Source organism: Bradysia coprophila, unplaced genomic scaffold (assembly GCF_014529535.1).
Source record: "Bradysia coprophila strain Holo2 unplaced genomic scaffold, BU_Bcop_v1 contig_324, whole genome shotgun sequence".
Taxonomy (NCBI): domain Eukaryota; kingdom Metazoa; phylum Arthropoda; class Insecta; order Diptera; family Sciaridae; genus Bradysia; species Bradysia coprophila.
Window position 1 is genome coordinate 1,893,175 of NW_023503584.1, and position 18,116 is coordinate 1,911,290.

An 18,116-nucleotide genomic window follows, 5' to 3' on the forward strand; every position below is an offset into this window, starting at 1 on the left:
AATTTTCATCAATGTTGGAAATAAATTTTCAATTATAGGATCCCAGGCGAGTTAAAACGTTAAATAATTTTCTGTATACAAAATGAGTTTTGTTGAATTAAAACGGAACTAATGAATATTTTCGTTTCACAGCTCAATTTCAGTTGTTGTGTTGTGGATACATTGCAGTGAATTTGGTGATTCTTTACATCAAAATATCGTTTCTGCGTTACTTGACTCTAAATAGCGTTTGCGGAGCTATTTATTTTTAAACGATTTTGGTTGAAGTGTTGTCAGACGTATAGATCACTAAAATGACCGCTGGCGTGACGATCGACGGTTCGGTTTTGTGTGAAAAATAATGACAACCAACTTTGCTTCTAAGGGAATTCCCCGTATTTAGTTCATTTGCATTCATTTCAAAGAATTGGACGCACTCACTTATTCATTACTATGTGAAATTGTGAAGTTGGTTTCGATTAGTTTGCACACTTTTCCCCACCATTCCTCACGTTTCCGTCATCTGTTTCACCAAACGAAGAGATCTATCAAAGTATTATTCACTTTAACATTGTTTTGTATAGATTTAGAATGAAGAAAGACAAAACAGACATCTAGGACATCTTTCGGTTGCGTTCAACAAAGATAATTTTTATTTCATGCCCTACAGCATCAAGCCGAATTATTTTTATTCATCGAGTTAACACTCAGCCCTAATCGGTACTGCAAACTATATATATATAGTCTCCAGCATACCGATGTACCGCGGAAGTCGATGTCCAAACTTTGTATATTGCATCCGCATATAACCCTTTTGTTTCTGGCACGAACATGGATATTAGATGCCGGTTCATCATGGCTTTTCTTTTGTCATTTTTTTTTCTTAAGTACGAATGAAGTAGAAGATGTCGGATAAATCGCACCGTTTGGTACGCAATACTTTGAACAAAAGAAGTACCAGATTTAAAGAATTTACAGTAAATGTCAAAGAAATTTAGACATCAATTGCTTCAGCAACTTTCCAACTGGTCCACTCTCACACATAAACTTGCTACCGATGCTATCTGCGTGTTCGTTTAAGAACTGTATTTCTTGATTTCCACTTACGAAAAAATCAATCTCCGTTTTCTCTCCGTTCACACTTTAGACGATAAGAGAGAGGAGTGGCTGAGCTAAACATAGTGTTTTTTTGTAACTGGGAATCAAACCTAAGAGCATTGTGGTTCTTCTGAAATCTCTCGTGCTGACGCTGAGTGACAGGAAATATTTCGAGCTTTTGTGATAAAAGATGATTTTGATTTTAGATTGATTATGTGCCTTCACAGTGTCTCTTGAAGCAAGTCTAATTCCACCTCGCGTTGTGAGTAGGGAACAAACCTTCAGGGAAGCTTCGCGAAGAAGGTAAGCTACGTAGAACTTTCTAAATTTTAAACTTGAGCTGCAGGCTTCCCAAGAAAATGAATGTTGTACAAGTTTTTCCACTGCTCGCTTTCTCGATGGAGGTATTATGTAAAAGTGACCGACCCGTCATTAAACTCTGTTTCAAGTAGGACAGTTCGTAACGACTTTATTGCTAGTCATTGATATTTCCACGAATTGAGAATGAGATCACCTTCGTTACCACCCCAATATGCCCAACAAAATTTGTTATTTTTCGAAATTCATCTGGAAAGATTTGTTTGTAGTACACGCAATTGCAAAGCCAGCACGTGACAATGAAATGATTATCAATAAGTTTCCATGGATTTGTTATATAATCGAACGGAAATGTTTTCCGTTATTGTTTCGACGGGGCTTTGTTATTTTTGTCTGTAAGTCTAACGTTACGTAAATTGAGTGTTCAGAAGTTTGTACTTAAATATTTAAACAATTGCTTTGCCCATAGTTTGTAACCAGTGTGCCAGAATGACACATGAGGCAAATGATTTTGCATAAAATTAGAAGAAGAACACAAATTTGTTGTCTCGTGCGCACATTGTCACACTATATTCCAAATTAAAAAAAATATTTTGCGCAAATACAATTATTTGCGCAGTCTGCCATCAGAAAACAGACGACGACGTAGTCTGTACCTGTGCGTGTAACTATCGTTACATTTTTTTTTCGTTAATATTTGAACACATGTTGACTGACAGCCAAACTTTTTTTTTTTGCAATAACAAAAGCGATAAGAGGTTTGTATCTTTCAGGCAACACGCATTTTTGAATTGACAACAAAAAAATGGAATTGCTGTCCTCATTTTATTACGCTACATTATTTACTACAAAGAAAACAAGATTTAAATTTAACTTTGGTTATTCAAACAACAGCAAAATAAATCCAAATATTTGAATTCGATGCACTTTTCAAGAGTTTCTGTTCAGCGCAGAAATATTATCATTATGACACTAATCAATCAATAACTAACCCATATATTACCAGTGGTAATTTACCACCTTGAAGTATTTATTATTATTTGTCAATATCGATAAGAAAAATGTTATAATCCTTCTGCATAGCAGAATCTACTTTTACAACACGAATTAAACGAAAAAAATTCAGACAGTTAGCAAACAAACGTTTAGAGTTTCGGTACCTAGAAAGAAAAAGCAAATAAGAAGCTGCAAGTTTTCAAGTGTATTTTTCCAGTAAACAACTTTTCAAGGCGAACACTTTCAAAAAATAAAAGCCAGTAGAAAATTTAAAATAAAATTTTTGACTCAAATTTGTGGAACGGAAGCTAGTGTTTGATCGCTTAACAGTCTTTATTTGAAGTAAATGTCGGAAAATTAGATGCCACTTGTGCTAGCTGTTTGCGTCAATAGGAAGAAAAATTTTTTCGGCGCCGAAAGCAATTGCTACAATCAAACAAGTAAAAAAAAAATAGTCTTTTCCGCACTTTTGTGTTTTGGGTTTGTACCTCACACGGTGAGCCTGAAAATGTCCATACCTGATATGTCGTGCACAAGAATTTTTTTTATTGACATTAGTGGGCATGGGCAGCCCCGTGATTAAGAATCGCCCGTGATGAAGAATCACATAATATTAAAATCGTGTACGGCAAAATTTTGAGATAGACGAATTTTTCTTTTTTTGGGACCTGAGTCAATTTGTTTTGCTGAGTTAGCCTAGAGTCTCACCTATCCAACGATCCCAAACATGCTGTGTTTCAACATGGACACGTAACTTTCTTACGGACTTAAACCAGCCGTTAAGCTAATAGGTGACAGTTCGTGGGATGAAAGGTATTTTTTCTGCACTGTCAAAATTAGTGGGGAGAAAATACCATTTTCTACACCGAAATGTCAACAAAACAAAGTGTCACCAATTGTTATTTTCAAGCTTCGTTGGCGAAAATTGACATATTTTGTATTTTCTTCTCCAGTTTTCATCCCTTTGCACGAAAATTTCTCGAGCTGTATTTCAAATAAAGCGAGGACAAGACACATGTCTCACATTTTCTCATCGTCTTTTGATTGGAGAAAATAAAGGCGATCACAGCGCACAATAAAAATACATTTTATAATTAGGCGGGACAAACACTTCAAATTATCTCACCAGATAGGCAGTCCCAGTTATATTCAGAATGTGAATTTTTGAATGAATGGAACGATTTCATTTCAATCTGTTGAACATACTGTAAGGTTTATTGATTTGTGTTAACCTGTTACAGACTGTAAGCATATAACCAGTATTATTATCGGGTCTATTACTTCCATCGATCAAAGTATTTTTAACCGGTTGATTTCAAATCTTGTACTTCAATTTTTTTAACATACTATTTAAAGGACCATATTACTCACATCTTGTCAATATTTCTGACGTCCTTATCGATGACAGATGAATAGCCGCATGTGAAAGGTTGATACCGTTGGTACAGCAAAGTAATCATAAATCAAGAATTTTTATCGAAAGCAAAAGTACAATGTTATCCTTGATGTGATCATTCGAATGTGCGAAGGGCCTCAAAAACGAATACAAAAAAAATCTATAAATTTAAAGTGACTTCTACGTATAAAGGTTCGCTGTTTTCCATGAAACTCTTTTGTCGTTGGATGAGGGAAATTCGTATATTTAACCGTCCAAGAACATTATAAACATGTATAATAGCACGTTCAGCGATAAATCTGCATTACCATGAATTCTGTTGAATAGTCGAAACATCCGAATAAAATGGGATAACAATAAAACTAAGCCGTTTACGACACTGATCCAATTCGCAGTGACTGAAGGCACATCCATAATAACATCAAAATTGTAATTGATAACCATCTGTAACGGGTACACCGACACGCTATTCCTATAAAAACGTTAAAATCCGTATAAATTGAACAAAATGCGTGAATTTGCATTCGCGACTACAAGATATCGATACACACATTTAATGGCTCTCTCATGTGTTCAAAAGATTTATCGGTCGTTGTTGGATTTTTTTTGTGTGGTTATGCAATGTTGCATACAGAAAAGTAATCTATTTCCACATTTTTCAATCCATTGACAAATACATTCGACTTTCTAATGCAACATTATGTTTATAAATCAAATAGAATTTGACACAAGCTCATACAAGTGTGCATTTTATAAAAACAAGGTCGTTCAATTTGACTTGGTTTTCAAAATGTTTGTTGCACAGAGAGAATTTTTGCTTTTTATTATTTATTTTGTCGAGCTTGAGGTACATATTTACTATAGATACTATGCTCTGTTATAGGTAACATGTTAACTTTATTGTAAAATTATACTATTAAGGTTGATTATTGATTTCATATAAATAAAATGTGTAACACATGGAACCGAACAGAACATATTAGCGATACTAGATAGAAAAAACTAATTTTCGATAAATAATTAATTCGGCAACATTGTAGTTTATAATATGCTTCACAACATACGTTATATATACACATTGGTATGTTTTAAGAGCGTTGCGCAATAATGAACGTATTTTAAAAGTTTTATATTTGCGTGAAAGCACATCAAAGGAATGTTAATTAATTGCATGCATTTGTTAATTATTAGATTTATTGGATGGATCCTGATAGATTTGCAATGGTCCTTATGTAATATTGGTGTGTATCGACTGTACACAGTATTATTAACAGATGACAATGTAATTGTGTGGCAATGCATGAACTACATATAATATTGGGTTAAATAATGTTGGAAAATACGGTAGATGTCGGTCGATAGACAATTTGAATTGAATTTATTTTGGTTCATTCAATGGTCCGGTCGTCGATCTGGTTGATTTTTTTATTATTGGAGAAAGGTTTCTCAGGTTCACTTCACTTCTTTTTTACACATTCATAATGGCACTGCAGGAGTCAGTTCCGCTTTTAGCTTTTGGGCGCCATTGGGCAATTGGAAAAACAGGCGCCAATTTAGTAAAGCTAAATTTTTTTGAAGGACCTCAGGCGCCATTTTCTTCTGCTCCACTTCGGGCATTTGCCCATTTGGCCCATATTGAAAAGGCGGCAAGGAGAATAATTGTTTTGAACAGAAGTGAATATATGAAGATAGTTTCAATTGAAGCCAATAGCGCAACAATCATTTAGGCAGGTGTTAAGAGCAAAGATTTTCCTGTTAGAGCAGCAATAAGGGAGGGACGGATCGATTTTTTTCGCGATTTTTTGTCACATATCAGTAGAAACACGAAAAATAAGAAACTGGTACATCGGGCATTCTCAAAATATTGTCTCATTTAAAAGATTTTACAAAAAGAAAATCGATGAAAATAGCACTTCCCACTCAATTTCACACCCAAATCACATCCACTCTGAACTTAGTCAAATATGGCTTAACGAAGAAAATCGTCGTCAAAGTCGTTAATCTTAACATGAGTATCGTTTTTCAAACGTCAAATCACCAACACAAAAATTTAGTGTCGACTGTGAAAATTGTAATAATTTCGGTGATTTCGATGTGATTTAATTCAGATTTTGTGCGGAAATGTGCTTCTTGTGTTTTTTTAACAGTGCAATCAACGGTTGACTTAAAATATTCGTCAAAACCACCGAAATTACGAAAAATTTACATTGACCAATCATGTAAACAAACAACAATATTGTCGTTTGGTGTGATGCTGAAGTTCAAAAGAGATGACCCAGTAGAAATAAAATGTCGGCGGTAATCTTAAAAATTGCGTTTTAGCGGAAACGCTTTAGTTTAAATGTGTATACGTTTCCGGTAAAATAAATTAGTGCGAAAGCAATCACTTTTGAGGAACTTTACGATAACACCTTTAGTTAGGGGTAGGTCACATCCCTCATTCATCTCATTGAAAAATATTGGATATATATATAAGGCTTCTTCTGTCTGAATTTACGACTTCTATTGAGACAATTTCCATGTATTCGATAAGAAATCATTAAGGCAACTGTCATCTAATTATGATAGATCCTCATATAAAGCTTCATGATACACGAAGGTGCGAAACTTAAAATTGGTATAGAGCGAACAATTTCGTTTCATTTCATTTATTTTCACAATAATAAAACATAACAAGTGACCTGCGTAGCTCCAGTTTGTAAACAATTCTAAGGAACTACTTTATTGGACCAGTCTCAGGTGCCAAGCCACGAGAACATATTGGGTAGATGGTAAGATCTATTCTGTGGAGATGATCGTTAAACTTGCAGTGGTTCGTTATAATACAAACGAAAATTAATTTGTACCAAATATTATGCGATGACCAAAAGAAGTAATAGATTTACAAATTTCGTTTGCAAATGGTTGAAATAGATCTTGTTCTCAATGAAACAATGCTTGACATCATAATATTCCAGCATCCATTTGTATATTATTGACATATGTGGGGAAGCATCGGAGGCTTGCCGAGCAAAAGCAAAAATGAGAAAACAGTCGTTCGGGAACGATAAATTTCACGGTCATTTGCGAATACAATCATGAACAATTTGGGGAAAATTTAACTCAGACTTATCACTTATTAGCCGTGGTCCTGATTTTGCTGCTTGTTTTCTTTGCAGAATGGACAGCGAAAGAATTGTTTGTTGCCAATGAATTGTTTAGACGTGTTTAGACCGGAGGTTGATTGGGATAGTTTGTATAGCACGTGAAACTATTGTAACGCTGCATATGCAGTAAGACAGTAATTAAGTAACTATTAGCCTCTAAATGCTCGTTGAAATTAAACGAGTGATAGATTGATAATGTTAAAGCTGTATGTTAAAGACTACAACTACAAGATTTTGTTCGTTACTTTCTCAATCTTTTGACTTCCTTAAAAATTTCCCAAATACACAACCAAATTACTATGCAATATGTATGAGCATTTCAAGCATCTATAATAAAAACCTTCACCAAGTGATCCATCCAACAGAGATTTTCTTACGACAATTTTTTTTCCATCAAAACCAATTCATCAAATCAAAAAATTTAACGAAAAAGCCTAACGCTGCTTGACATATTGATTGTAATTATATGCTATCCATCATGACAGACTAAACAAATTAATGATAACAAAAAGATGAATTTGTTAGGTGAGTTTTGCTCTGCGCTCACATTATTCATACGTTCGTATTCGTTCACGCAAAGACATGCATCTTGTAATTTTTATATTTATTATAATACGGTCGGTGGAGAGCTCAAGAGGTAATCATGAAATTTTTCTGTAAAAAAAAGTGTGCACAATATAATTGTGATATAATGCAATTAAGAAAAGCATTTATATCATATGAATACAGTGGCGCCGATTTCAATGGTATCTAAAGGCTCGAACCCCACATTTGAAAAAAAATAATAAAAAAATAGTCATGGACGTTGACAGTGAATTTACGTATTCTGAGAATGGTTGGTGTCATAAGTCAGGTAGAGCCTTTAGTAGTACAAGTTCTTAAAATATCAAAAAGCATAGCACTGCTCCTAGCATTTCCAATAGTATGTCAGATGTCAAAAAGCCTCGAAACACTCACCAAGAAACCATCGCTACAAATATTTTCTATGTTAATGCTAGGAGCAGAGCTATGCATAAAGACTTCAATTTCCTTACTCACTGTCGAATAAATTATAGCGTAAGTTAGCAACTGGACCCCGAGTTGGAAACGGTGTCTCTGTTTTTATTTTATCATTTAAACTTGCGACCACTTGCGACACGTACATTATTGACATTTTCGGATTTGGTTAGAGTCTTAAAAGACAAACAAGTATAAAGTTAAAAAATGTTAGAAATGCGAATGTTTCGTGTAAAACTTTTCGATAAAAAAATTAAAAAATGTTGAGCAACCTTCTGAACAACTGATGATGGGTTTGATTCAGAAAAAACAATTTAGAACTTAAAAAGTCATGGTTTTCCGAGAACTTATATTTTAGTAAGGGAAGGGAATCTCAACTCAAACTTCCGTTGATATCAGGGGGGGGGCTCACTTTGGAGTCAGTAAATCAATTAAATCACAGTAATTCACATTAAATCATAACAAATATATTTAATGGTACTGTATGTCATTTCTAAGCGTCTTGCCCGAGAACGTATAATAGTATATTATGTTACCAGGAACAAAAAAGTGCGTTTTTGACCCATATGGTGAAAGCGTCTGAGGATTGAGCGAAGCTCCGTGTGAGATAAAAAATTTTAGTTTTGGTGCTCTATCTGGTCAGAGACTAACATACTAGCATGAATTGACGCAAATTGGCCTAAACTGATGCATATTTTATTAAAATCGAGATTAAAATCACATTTTTGACTTTGTTGATTTACCGTGATTTACTGTGATTTACTAATCATAAACATTCTCTCATCAGGCAATAATTCTCCTTACATGGTCTGAGTTCAGCGCCAACCTTTTATCAGAGTCATGGGTACGGCACCAAATTGCTCATGGGTTAATCCGCCACTGGTATAAAGGCAGGACACACTGAAGCTAAAACGAACGGAAATTGTAATTTATTGTTTGTTTAGTGATCTCACTTACAGCCTTTACAATAGGTTCAGTCTTGATCCTGATCTTTATTTTGTCTAAAATATCGTTAAGGGTTTTATACAAAATCTTTTACTTCAATCACTTTAACACACGTCTAACACATATATAAAAGAGCACATTATGTCGTGTCATATATTTGTCGTCGTAGTCGATAACAGATGTGATTGCCTTTAAGTGATTAAATGACTTACAGCTACTTATAAAAGTGGAAGACGAACGCTACTGACAAGAATCTAGGGGTCATTAAAAGTGTTACGGCTATCAACTTTCCAACGTTTTTTTTTTTTGTTGTTGTTGTTACTTTTTCATATAAATACAATTCCACTTAAATTAAATGGCTGTGCATTATATATATTATCCAAAAAATTTAACCATTAATAACTTTACACAAAATTATTTTTTACTCAAACTTAAATGCAAAAAAAAAATCAAATTAACAAAATAATGAAAAGTGAATGAGCGGATTTTGATTTTAAAGTCGATGTGTGTAAGTAGTATATAATATGAAACGTACACATAAATATGTCTAATATGACTTTATAAAAAGAGTTACGTATTAAAATGAGGTTGTGAGACTGCCTTCGGCAAGGCCGTATGATATGAATCTAATACTTTTTCAGGTATTCGAGTTGCAAAAATGAAATAGAAAAAAAAAAATCGAAATATAAAATGTTATTTAAACATATTTCTTTTATACTTTGATATTTTATGAATGCATTTTTGTTGTTGGTGTTGTAAATTACTTATCGTGTTAAGTGTTAGGTAAATGTGAAAAAAAAACAACTTTTTAAATCGTGTGCGATAAACGGATGCGATATTTATCGTGCGCAAATATTTAGACCAATATTGAATGGTATATGGATGGATATTAGGTACCCTGTTTATCATTTAGAATATCTAATTTTCTCCTAGAAAAACACCCGTATAAATCGTGAGAGACGTCGTATGAAAAACATTATATGTATATGTGAAATATTCATACCCCGTCATATAGACGTTCCATTAGAATCATTCGGCCTTCACTTTATTCTAAATCAATTAATTCGATAGAAATCGGTTAAAATATTTTCAAGATTTACTCGAGAGCGTACTCCCATTTTTATGTACTTTACACGCCACCAACCAAATTCCATATCTTCATCTGAGTTATTTCAAAAGAGCTTATCCAAACGGTTGCCATCTAGTGTTGCCATTCATGAAAACGAGGTATTTTAGAGCCTTGATGGAGACGACCAATTTCGTTCGAATTCATTGAAATCAATTCATTCCGAACGAAATATTTTCAAAAGCAAAACGTGACGGTCTTTGATCAATAACACGTTTTTGGAAAGCTTTTTTACCTGAGTGTTAGACTTTTATAGGCGGGAGATTTGGATTGGAAAATTTGTTTGTTCACATTTTGATAGAATTCACAATCCACTATTGTTCCATTCGATAAACTCAAGTCAACAAAAGTATTTACTTTTCATGGGTTTCGTTTGTTTCCATCGAAAACGAAGTGGAACGAATAAAACGTACGTTAAGCACGTTAAAAGTTGAGTTTTTACGAATTATGTCAACTTTTGTTCTCTGAAAATTTCTTTTTATTAAGAAGAAACGGTACGTCTCTGTACGATTGCCATCGCAATAGTTTCCGTATTGAAGACTCTCAACACTAGAATTTCTTCAAAAATCATGACGCTGTCACTGCAAATCGGGCTAAATCATATGTTCATACGTATGATTCGAGCAGAGAAGCTCAATTTATTGAAATGACCATCAATTTGGAAGCGTGGATGAAGAAATCGTAAAATAAAAGTCGCTTTTTTGATCAGAAAACTAATGACTTTATTACAAACGACCTCTTTGTTTTAAGACAAAATTATACAATAGATGAAGAAACTAGAGACCCGGTATGGCCAAATCGATAAATTGTCAAAATCCACTCGGCTTGAACCATTCATTGCACCGTTTCGCCAATATTGCGATTCTGACCACATTTCTATCGACCACATTGAAGCATACCACCAAATTTCCGACCATCATCGCCATCGCTAAATCGACATCTGCATTTTCTTTATATGCGAGGGTCATGCAAAATGCTAAAATCAAAATGCGAGGTGAAGGTCTGTTGAGTATGTTACCAAGACCCTTAGATCTGTTCAACGTATGTCACACGTCATGAATCAACATTATGAGTTTTTCAGCTTATGTTGTTCATGATGAGTTTCTCAGCTTCTTAGGGTAGTGGAGTGAAGGAAAGAAAAGTGTTTTTCTCTCAAAGAGCATATTATGACTGACGTGACTTGCGAGGTGAAGGTCTGAGGATGTTACCAACATCCTTAGATCTGTACAACGTAGGTCACACGTCGTCAATCAATAGTATAGTTATTTCTATCGACGACCATTTGCATCTGATATTTGAACTTCTGATTTGAATGGTATTTCAACCTCTGAAATCATCTGTTTATTGGGCCCAATGCTCAATGCGGTCGTATAAAAGTAAATTTATGATCAAACAAATGAAGTAAAAGATTTTCTCTCAATCTGTTGAACAATATTTTATCAAAAGACGTAACAGCCTGTGTAATTATACTAGAGTTATACTTGACGTTCAGGGTCATGACCCTGCTGGGCCGGCTACCAAAGGGCACATCAGTCCGAGCCTGTTGCCGTTTGTGAACAATTGAGCAAACGAGTCTAACCGTCCATTTCTATTTTAACGAATCATCAAACGTTTGACAAAACAATTTTTATTCTGTTTTTGTTTTCGCTCACCTAAACCTGAAGGGTCAGGGACAAAAATATTGGATTATGTTTTTGAGATATAAAGCCGTTTGTAAAGCTATTTACGATCCGAGAACGCCTCTTCTAATCGACTTTTCGTGGAATTACACAATTTATTATCGCATTGAAAACTGTGAAGTACATATTGCGTTGGATTTCGCGAAATAAATAATTCCAATTTTCTATTTTGCCTCTCGTTCCGAAATTACCGAATATTTAATCATTTTTTCATAGGAGATCAGTACTGCAAAAACATTTTGTGTAAAAACAAAACAGAACATGTAGAACGTAGATTGTATAGGTAGATTAGTGTAGATGAGTAGATGTATTAAAGGAATTTTACGCGAATGAGATATAATCCTCAAATATGTGCTTCGGATGAATGAATATAATGTATTGCGTATTAATTTCACATGGCAGCTTATTCTGTTCGGTAATCGATATATAGAAAGAACAAATCGATAATATATTATATCTCACATAATGCATTCCCAAAAAGTAAATTGAATAGGTGGAATGAAGTTTTATAAAAAAAAAAAATATTTTTCCAACAACACAATAAGCATACCTGGGACATACATTATACAATGTATACCAACCGATTGTTAAATTAAGTTGAACGAAACAAAAACAAAAAAAAATGCAATGAAACTGCACTCGTTTCGAAGGTTTATTTTCATGCGAGATCAAAATGAACGTATTATTAGTACGTTAATTGTTGTCAGCTGTAATTTAATAATAGTTTATAAATTATTATGAATGATAAATTGATAAAGATATGCAAACTAACAGTGCAATTAAAATAATGTTATTTTAAAATGTTGAACAATTTTTCGATCGACTCATAGGGATTTTATGTGAACTTAGGCGTTGGCTGCCTAGGTGTGCTCGTATTATATAACATTTTATAATGTGTATATCCATAATACACATGTTACAGTCAGGTTTGAATTTTCGAATAAAATCACGTTTCACAATCATCGATCAAAAGCGCTTTACTGATATGTATATGCATGTATGTACAACACCGCTGACTCCATCTGACTATACCATAACCTTGACTTTTCCAAGACATTCTCTATTTTAATTAATTGGAACTTTTATGATTAAAAAGTTATCTTTCGGACAGTTGCTGGTTAGTATGAGCTAAGCATTGGCTTGATTGAGTTGAGAATTGCTTTCTTGTTTTATTGTATAATCGTTCGAGCTGCAATAATTTTTACCTTGGTCTTTGATAATTTGCGATTTACTTCACTTATTGTAAATCTATGACCGGTACCAGCCGGCTTAGCAGCCGGCTTAGCAGTCGTATTTTCAGAAAACCCTAATCATCTGTTGTCAACAGCAACGCCAAAAATGAACAACGATGACCTACGGTTAAGGTTGTTTTATATCGTGGAAAGTATGTTTAAAAAAATGAAGTAAAAGATTTTGTATCAAACAGTAAATAAACGAAGTAAGAGATTTAATGGTTATATTATTGCGAAAACTTAGCACTACTGGAACACCTGAAACTTCTTAAGACATATTACAAATAAGTAACTTCAATATTAAGGGCGTCTGCGTACTTAAATTGTTTTATCTCCTGTTAGATTCAACTATTCTGACTGGTGAAAACGGTACACTATCGTGAAACGAAGGTATAACGGAGGGTAAGTGTTGAAGTGAGATCAATCCTTAACAGTTAAGAGTTAGTTTGAATGAGGAGCTGACAATGAAACTTTCAGAAATCAAATTTGTCTGTCGCTTTTTGTTACATAACTTTTTTTTTTGCAGCGACTAATTTAGCTGAGATTTTTTAGATTTATCACCTAGGTAATCTTGAAACACAGATCTAGTGATCCTTTGTTTCTTTCTCGGTCATCACTTAAATCAAGGCAACCTTCCGGATCTGAGATACTTTGATTTATTAAAAAAGTCAAAAAGCCTAGAAAAACACTATTGTGAAATTAGAGGGAAGTCATCATCCTGGAGTTTACGTAAATGTAAAGAAAAAGAAATCCCGTCACAAACAAATGTTCTCTAACGAACTACGCACGAACTTCTAATTTTGACTTTCGAATATCGCTTGCCGCTCCCCTATGGTTTGTTCTGAAAATCACTTGTTGGATGATTGATGCTGGTTCAGCAGAAACCAATTTTCTGAATAGATGCTAAACACAAGATTCTTTGTCGATATTATGCCAGCAAAATTAAACAATAGATTCTAGAGCGATTGTTTGGCTTGATTTCCACTTACGGAGTGCTTTTACGGAAAAAGCACTCTGTAAGTGGAAATGAAGACTTATGCATGGATTGGTTCATCCGTTTACATGACAATTAACAAAAGCCAGTGAATCAAAATGAATTTTTGAGAGAAAACTGTGTGCTAAACTAAAGGCAAAACGGAATAAAAACGGAGAACTTTTTTTTGTAAATGGAGATAGTGGGCGCTGATTCCCGTGAATTTAAGGACTGATGACTTGACAATTGTTGTTACATTAAAGCTAACAGTGGTCCATACGATTCGTAAATTTTAAGGTGACAACTGTCCAATTTTTCGAATTATTAAATTCATTGGAATCAGGCCTCTGCGAAGAGAATTGACACAAAATCCAAGTCTCTAAGCTTTAGGGCCCCCAAGTTTATAGTCTTGGCAAAATCGGCAATTTTTGGCGCCGAATATGGAACTTGTATCAAGGGAAGTTTTTGAAAAGAAAAATGAGTTTGCTGATGATTGTATACTCATTTTCACAGTTTTTCTGCGATTGAGATGTTGCAAACTACATAAAAAAAAGTAAAAGAGATGTTATGTTCGAAACATTTCTGCAAAACTCCTAAATTAGAAAACTTGTTCATGATGGTTATTAAGATAAAATTACACATCCAATTAATACTATGAATCTTTGCTGTCTTTTTTTTACAAAAATAATCATTAGTGAGGCACGTACACAGCATTTATGTATATACATACATATACTGAAAAGTGAAGTGATTGCATAACACCAAAGAGCATGCAACATTTTACAAAATCAATTCATAGAACCATTGTAAAAAGTTTTTTTTTTTTACTATAAAAAGAGTAAGAGTGGCTCATATAGTTACCAGTTGCTATTTTGTAGAGCTCTTCTAGGTACATGTATACAAAACTATACAAGATATTTATTATTCAATTCAATTCATTTTTTTTTTCCTTTTCGTTTAATATAATAAACTTATTGAAAAGATGTTTTTATTATACAACAAAAGTGTATCTAACTAGAGTTATGTTGAGAGTATATTTTTGCAGCATATAGAATTAGAAAGGCCACTTGGCGCTTCTCATTCGTGATCACAAAAGGAAAGGCACAACAAACATCTTATTGAATGTTGCTTGTCTGATGAAATATTGATTGAATATTGTTTTATACGATTTTATATATCTAAGCGGCTACACATTCAACATAACAACACACGTTGAAGGTGTTGTGAATGAAATGGAATAAAGAAGATGAAGAGAAAAAAAAAAAGAATCGAAGAAGATGCTTGAAATTTGTTGGATCGGAATGGTCAAAGCTAAATGGTATTGTTTGGGTCTTATTTTTTTGTTCGTTCAGCGATTGCGACAACCAGTTTTGCGATAGAATCAAAGACCATTCTCTAATAGTAAATGCGAAACTGGACTTTTATCAATCCATAATTTTTGATATTAAGAAATTTCGTGAACGGTGTGTGTAGGTTTTAATCATCGGATTATTAATTTGTGTTTGAGTTTTTTGTCCGAATGCAGACACTTCACGAAAGACAAGATGTTTTTCGTGTAATTCTTTTTTTAAATGGCGTGACAGAGAGCTAGTCTTAGAAGACTGTTAAAGAGTTACATAATTCATGATTCTCTGGATATGTTGATTAGATGATAATATTCGTTTCGAAGGGAAACGTATTTAACTCTCAACAGATGAGTACAAATATAGTCCGTGGTCCGATGATTTTTAACGATTATGAACCGAAAAATCAACAATGAAAAGTTATTTTGTACTGAAAGCACTTTTGACCACTTTTTTCGGACCCAAGTAGAACTTCTCGTGATTCTCGTAATTCTTGTGATCCTTGTGTGTTTGAAAGTTTACTTAGAATTTTTTTTATCTACTGATGGAAATACACGTAAATTTGGAACGCTGCTAAGAAATTCACAACCCAGACGCAGCCAAAAATCAAGCAAAAGCAAAAACCCATCGAGAAGAAAAGCAAGTTGATAAAAAATACTAAAGAATCTTACCATTCATCTACATAAAATGCATTCATTGAAACTGCATCCATTCAAATTGCTTCATCCGAATTACTTCATCCAAATCGCACTTATCCTCATCCAAATCGTATTCGACCAGATTCAACATTCACATTCCAATTCCAAAAACACCAAACGCATTGTACGACATGAAAACTTAATCCATAACTGGCGGCTCCGTTTTGTATGAAAACGTTGTGCATATCGAGGGCAACTCCGATCGTATCGAAAAGTAGTGAACGCCAGGGATGTACTAGCAACAGCGCACCAAGGATGCACTAACAACAGCGCAGCAACGGCGAAGTTAATTACAGACATTGGTAAGGGCACAGTTGACCAAAGACACCGGGAGAATTAACTAAAGACACTGGTAAAAGCACAGTTGATCAAATCACCGGGAGAGTTAACTAAAGACATCGGCAAGAATAAAGTTGACCAAAGACATTCAGATAGACAAATCACTTCAGGGCGATACAATCGGATACATCCTCGATAGCCAACGTACTTCATTCCGGAAAAAGTACGTAAATTCAAAATAGCCAACGTAATGAAGCTGATACCAACGGACACAGTACCTCTCGATTCCAATCAATTTCCACGGGCAAAGGGAAAAAAAACTAAAAATGAGTGCCGGGGCACCGTTCATCTACAAAGCGGATGAAATCGCAAACAATTCATTCTTTGTCATTCGTACTAAGGGGATAAAGACAGACAATTCATTCAATCATTGATTGAATATCCTGTGTAGATCAAACGTTGCGTCCTTATACAGGACGTTTGGGATCACTAAAAATACCCCCAGCTGAAATGCCTATAGTAGAGAGCCTTGGATATAGTAGACATAAGGACAAGAACAACAGAATTAGGGCCGAAAATTGACTTATATTTTAAGAATGACCAAGAACTCAGCCTGGCAGCCGAACACTCAATAGTCATGACACTCAAAGCTACCAAGAACAATCATGAAACATGGACAATAAAACTCGATGCAGATTTCTGGTTAAGGATAAAAATCCTTATCGAAATAAAATGAGTGTTGGATCCGCTTCTATCAAGAATACTCTTTAAAAACACAGAATACATCGACTGAAGTCAACCGCTCTCAAAAACTGGTTTAAACCGAAAGTTCAGGTCAGGTCATGCAACCTGCTAAATTTCAGAAACAGGTTACCTTATTTTCCGGTCAGGCTGTAAACCTGTTCTGTTCCGACCTTTATCTAAAATCTAAAATACATACTTCATGTGCTTTGTCTATTTTCTGAGGATCAAGCTGATTACATTACACATATAATTCGCCACAATGACCGCAAAATTGTTTGCTGGCAATTAATATATCTACCAGCTACCTGTCTAAAGCTTTCTTATCCTTATCATCGAGATCATGCTCAAGTCATAATGAATATTATTTTCTTTGTTCTTCTGGCAAAAGATAATGATGTTACGATATAATACACACATCGCATAAAATGAAAATGGCAAAGTAAAGTCCGTTGTCGGTGGTAAAGTCTATTATGAAATGAAATTAATTTAGTTTTGTCTTACACATGTCCGTCTATTTATTAACAATTTTGTAACACATTTTCGATGAAATTTAATTAAGTTTTTTTTTCTCTCTCTTGTGCAACCTATTAGAAGGTTCGTAAATTCAATTTCTGAATGTGAGTAGCACAATCTCGCTTATTGTTGTTAAATTTTGAGCAACAAACATTATTTTAATGGAAAAACCTAACTATTTCAGATTAGTTTCAGTTTAGCTCGAAAGAACAATATTGTCGGGAAAAAAATCATAATAAATGTTTGGTAAGAGCCCGTCCACAAATAATAAAGTTAGGAAAGTTTTGGTGTGTTACATTTAATTAAAGGTCGTTTTGTCTCCTACGACGGTTGAAAAATATTGCAGTTGTGTCAGCTAGTCATATGCTATCCACAATATATCCATTGTCAAGTATAAGCGATGAGCTGATGTTCTCTTACACAGCGAAATGTATGATGAAAATATTGAAGTAATAGATTTTGCGTGAAACGCTACGATTTACTTTGAACAGACTAAGAAATTCATGATTAAATCTAGATACACTTGCCGTTTCTAACATGCAAGTATAGATCATAAGTTATTGATTATTCATAAAATTTGTACTTCTGTGCACCTGCGAGCGGCCGCAAAAGCAGTTTTGTTTTCTCTCTCTCTCTCTTTTATTCATAGTCTTTA

General features: G+C 34.1%; 1 long non-coding RNA gene across 1 annotated transcript; it reads left to right on the forward strand.

Moving 5' to 3' along the window:
- The first annotated feature begins 4,027 nt into the window (after nucleotides 1–4,027).
- Nucleotides 4,028–16,700, forward strand: LOC119079398. Its single transcript, XR_005088164.1, has 3 exons — nucleotides 4,028–4,039; nucleotides 14,774–14,779; nucleotides 16,357–16,700. It is a non-coding gene; the product is annotated as an uncharacterized LOC119079398 (long non-coding RNA).
- The last annotated feature ends 1,416 nt before the right edge of the window (nucleotides 16,701–18,116 follow it).